Source organism: Oncorhynchus gorbuscha, linkage group LG10 (assembly GCF_021184085.1).
Source record: "Oncorhynchus gorbuscha isolate QuinsamMale2020 ecotype Even-year linkage group LG10, OgorEven_v1.0, whole genome shotgun sequence".
NCBI classification, from domain to species: Eukaryota; Metazoa; Chordata; class Actinopteri; order Salmoniformes; family Salmonidae; genus Oncorhynchus; species Oncorhynchus gorbuscha.
Window position 1 is genome coordinate 31,034,217 of NC_060182.1, and position 5,000 is coordinate 31,039,216.

Consider the following 5,000-nt stretch of genomic DNA (forward strand, 5'->3'; position numbering starts at 1 on the left):
ATGTTTAGACTACTACTGTAGTTCACTTCTGGCAGACGTTTCCTGGTCCCACATAGCAGGATGAAACTCTCACGCCTTCTGTTTTCCACATGCAAAAAAAGCCCCCCTTTTTTTCAACAAGTCTGGGTCAAAAGAGTAAATTGATGAAGAGCTTGACCTTGGGTTCAGGGCTCTGAGTGAGCTGTCAGTGGACCATACTTTCTCATGGTTTAATATTACACCAGGGTGCCATTCATATTAGCCCCTTGGAGCACACATTCAACTTAAAAGGCTACAAAATTAAGGGAAAGTAATTCTGCTCTGCTGCTTAGCATAGCCACCCTCTCACCTCTCTCCTCACCCTTCTCCCCTTTCTCCCTTCTCACCTGTCTCCTCTCCCTTCTCCCCCTCTCTCCCTTCTCCCCCTCTCTCCCCTCTCCCCTCTCTCCCTTCTCCCCCTCTCTCCCTTATCCCCTCTCTCCCCTCTCCCCTCTCTCCCTTCTCCCCCTTTCTCCCTTCTCCCTCTCTCGGCTCTCCCTCTCTCCCCTCTCCCCTCTCTCCCTTCTCCCCTCTCCCCTCTCTCCCTTCTCCCCTCTCTCCCTTCTCCCCCTCTCTCCCTTCTCCCCACTCTCCCTTCTCTCCCTCTCTCCCCTCACTCCCTTCTCCCCTCTCTCCTTCTCCCCCTCTCTCCCTTCTCCCCGTCTCTCCCTTCTCCCCCTCTCTCCCTTCTCCCCCTCTCTCCCTTCTCCCTTCTCCCCCTCTCTCCCTTCCCCACCTCTCTCCCTTCTCCCCCTCTCTCCCTTCTCCCCCTCTCTCCCTTCTCCCCTCTCTCCCTTCTCCCCCTCTCTCCCTTCTCCCTTCTCCCCCTCTCTCCCTTCTCCCCTCTCTCCCTTCTCCCCCTCTCTACCTTCTCCCCCTCTCTCCCTTCTCCCCTCTCTCCCTTCTCCCTTCTCCCCCTCTCTCCCTTCCCCACCTCTCTCCCTTCTCCCCCTCTCTCCCTTCTCCCCCTCTCTACCTTCTCCCCCTCTCTCCCTTCTCCCCCTCTCTCCCTTCTCCCCCTCTCTCCCTTCTCCCCCTCTCTCCCCTCTCCTCTCTCCCTTCTCCCCCTCTCCCTTCTCCCCCTCTCTCCCTCTCTCTCTCTCCCCTCTCTCTACCTTCTCCCCCCTCTCCCTTCTCCCCTCTCTCCCTTCTCCCTTCTCCCCCTCTCTCCCTTCCCCACCTCTCTCCCTTCTCCCCCTCTCTCCCTTCTCCCCCTTTCTCCCTTCTCCCCTCTCTCGGCTCTCCCTCTCCTCTCCCTCTCTCCCTTCTCCCCTCTCCCCTCTCTCCCTTCTCCCCTCTCTCCCTTCTCCCCCTCTCTCCCTTCTCCCCACTCTCCCTTCTCTCCTCTCTCCCCTCACTCCCTTCTCCCTCTCTCCCTTCTCCCCCTCTCTCCCTTCTCCCCGTCTCTCCCTTCTCCCCCTCTCTCCCTTCTCCCCCTCTCTCCCTTCTCCCCCTCTCTCCCTTCCTCTCTCCCTTCTCCCCCTCTCCCTTCTCCCCCTCTCTCCCTTCTCCCCCTCTCTCCCTTCTCCCCTCTCCCTTCTCCCTTCTCCCCCTCTCTCCCTTCTCCCCCTCTCTCCCTTCTCCCCCTCTCTACCTTCTCCCCCTCTCTCCCTTCTCCCCTCTCTCCCTTCTCCCTTCTCCCCCTCTCTCCCTTCCCCACCTCTCTCCCTTCTCCCCCTCTCTCCCTTCTCCCCCTCTCTACCTTCTCCCTCTCTCCTTCTCCCCCTCTCTCCCTTCTCCCCTCTCTCCCTTCTCCCCCTCTCTCCCTTCTCCCCCTCTCTCCCTTCTCCCCCTCTCTCCCTTCTCCCCTCTCTCCCTTCTCCCCTCTCTCCCTTCTCCCCCTCTCTCCCTCTCTCTCTCTCCCCTCTCTCTACCTTCTCCCCCTCTCTCCCTTCTCCCCTCTCTCCCTTCTCCCTTCTCCCCCTCTCTCCCTTCCCCACCTCTCTCCCTTCTCCCCCTCTCTCCCTTCTCCCCCTCTCTCCCTTCTCCCTCTCTCCCTTCTCCCCCTCTCTCCCTTCTCCCCTCTCCCTTCTCCCCCCTCTCCCTTCTCCCCCTCTCTCCCTTCTCCCCCTCTCTCCCTCTCTCTCTCTCCCTCTCTCCCTTCTCCCTCTCTCCCTTCTCCCCCTCTCTCCCTTCTCCCCGTCTCTCCCTTCTCCCCCTCTCTCCCTTCTCCCGCTCTCTCCCTTCTCCCTTCTCCCCCTCTCTCCCTTCTCCCCCTCTCCCTTCTCCTTCTCCCCCTCTCTCCCTTCTCCACCTCTCTACCTTCTCCCCCTCTCTCCCTTCTCCCCTCTCTCCCACAGTCTCTCTCGCCCTGCTCCAAAACCTCAAGTCGAACCTGGCTTCTCCTCAGACAGAAACATTTTATTTGAACATCATCAAACATGTGAACCTTTGATGTTGTTTGCTGCTGCGTGTTGACCATGAATGAGAATAGCAAGGGTGATATGATATAACTTCTCATATTTCATAGACAGGTTATGGGTTGACAGATGTCTCTCTCTCTCTCTTCTGTCTGTGAGTCCTGTCTCTTTAGGTATTATCGTCTGTTTACAAAATGCTCATTGGTGATAGGATAGAGTGATGTGTTGGTGGTGAATTAAATCACTCTGTTCTTTCTGACCCGCTAACATGAACAGTAGATCAACTACAATTTGACGTATCAACACAGTAAACATGCCATGGGCAGTCAACAACGACTCATATCTATTTCTCATGCCCTTACAGAACTAAAAGTAGCAAAGTGCCTCCGTAGACTGATAAACATGTACAGGCTTGAGGGGGCCGTTGTCTGCCTTGCTTTGTTACACCAGATTCTCTCTCTCTCTCTCGCTCTCTCTTCCCTGACACACACACACACACACACACACACACACACACACACACACACACACACACACACACACACACACACACACACACACACACACACACACACACACACACACACACACACACACACACACACACACACACACACACACACACACAACATGCATAGTCTGAAACAGGGTTATTTTCCAAGTCATTTAGCAGAGCCCATTTATTTGTGTGTGGATCAGTTGCTATGCTGTGGATGAGCTCTTGCCTTGCATGCAGGTGTGTAACTGGAGTATATGTGGTTATGGGCCTGCTGCCTCTTCAGGCTTCCATCAATCCCTTAGATATACAGTGTCTTCAGAAAGTATTCCTACCCCTTGACTTATTCCACATTGTCTTTTGTTACAGCCTGATTTCTAAATGGATTAAATGCATTTTTCTCTCTCACTGATCTACACAAAATACCCCATAATGACAAAGTGCTTTTTTGGGAGGGGATTCTTTGTGAATGTATTGAAAATTAAATACAGAAATACCTCATTTAAGTATTCACACCAGTGAGTTGATACGTGTTAGAATCATCTGGGCCGTGATTACAGCTGTGAGTTTTTCTGGGTAAGTCTCTAAGAGCGTTGCACTCCTGGATTGTACAATATTTGCACGTTATTCTTGAAAAAAATCTTCAAGCTCTGTCAAGTTGGTTGTTGATCATTGCTAGACAGACATGTTCAGGTCTTGCCATATATTTTTCAAGATGATTTTAAGTCAAAACTGTAACTAGGCCACTTTTTATCCAAAGAAAAAACTCCCTAGTTTTTGCCAGTGATAAGCATACCCATAACATGATGCAGTCACCACCATGCTTGAAAATATGAAGAGTGGTACTCAGTGATGTGTTGTGTTGTGTTGGATCTTCCCCAAATATAATGCTTTTTATTCAGAACATGAAGTTCATTTCTTTGCTAATTTTTTGCAGTTTGACCTTAGGGCCTTATTGCAAAAAGTATGTCAATAGGTGCCCTACTTTGCGAGGCATTGGAAAACCTCCCTGGTCTTTGTTGTAGGATCTGTGTTTGAAATTCACTGCTTGACTGGAGGACCTTACATAGACGAGATAGTCTTAAAAAATCCTGTTAAACACTATTATTGCACACAGAGTAAATCCACACAACTTATTCTGTGACTTGATAAGCAAACTTTTACTACTGAATTTATGTGGTATTGCGTGTAGGCCAATGACACAAAATATCAATCCATTTGAAAATCAGGCGAAAACACAACAAAATGTGACAAAAGCTTGTCCTTGTATTTCTGCATTACACATGGTTTTATTGGTAATGTGCTGTAGCTAATCCCCCTCTGGACGTGAGTATCAAGTGGTTGAATCATCATTGAATCATTTAAAAGTTTTACCTAACTTAGAGACAATGCAATAACACATTAAAGATAAGCTCCAGTACTTTGGCAACCAAGAAAGTATATATATTTTAAACCTTCCCTCATACATGCATAATCTCTGACCAGAATTACAGTTTTAGCTCAATTAGCCACAAAATCCCAAGTTTGAATAGATGTTTTATGGTCACATACACCAGGTAGGTGCAGTGAAATATGTTGTTTTACAGGGTCAGCCATAGTAGAAGAGCATCCCTGGAGCAAATTAGGGTTAGGTGCCTTGCACAAGTACACATCGACAGATTTTTCACCTTGTCAGCTCGGGAATTCGAACCAGCGACCTTTTGGTTACTGGCCAAACACTCAAACCGCTAAGCTACCTGCCCACATTACACATGGTTTTACTGGTAATATGCTGTAGCTTGTCCCCCAATCATTGTGAATAACATGTGGACGAATCCTCATTGTATCATTTAATCATTTTACCTCCATTAGAGGCAATACAATAACACACGCAATTAAACATATTTTTATTTTTTGTTGCACACGTTCAATGTTTAACAGAAGTAAAACATACATATTTAGTGATAAACTGTTTTGCTAAAAATCTTTAGAGTAGGTAAAGCATTGACTAATTGGTGTTGAAAAGGTTTCTATCTTTTGAGCGTCGCCTATTCTTTCCTAGCAGTTACCCTGCCTGGCTTTGTGGACTTGATGAGAGTTGGGAAGAAAACTGGTTATACATCCCCGCTCTGGAATTCTAAGTGATT

General features: G+C 49.2%; 1 protein-coding gene across 4 annotated transcripts in view; it reads left to right on the plus strand.

Moving 5' to 3' along the window:
- The window catches only part of LOC124045862 (signal peptide, CUB and EGF-like domain-containing protein 3), a 131,773-nt gene that overhangs the window by 36,906 nt on the left and 89,867 nt on the right, over positions 1-5,000 (plus strand). The window lies entirely within an intron of this gene.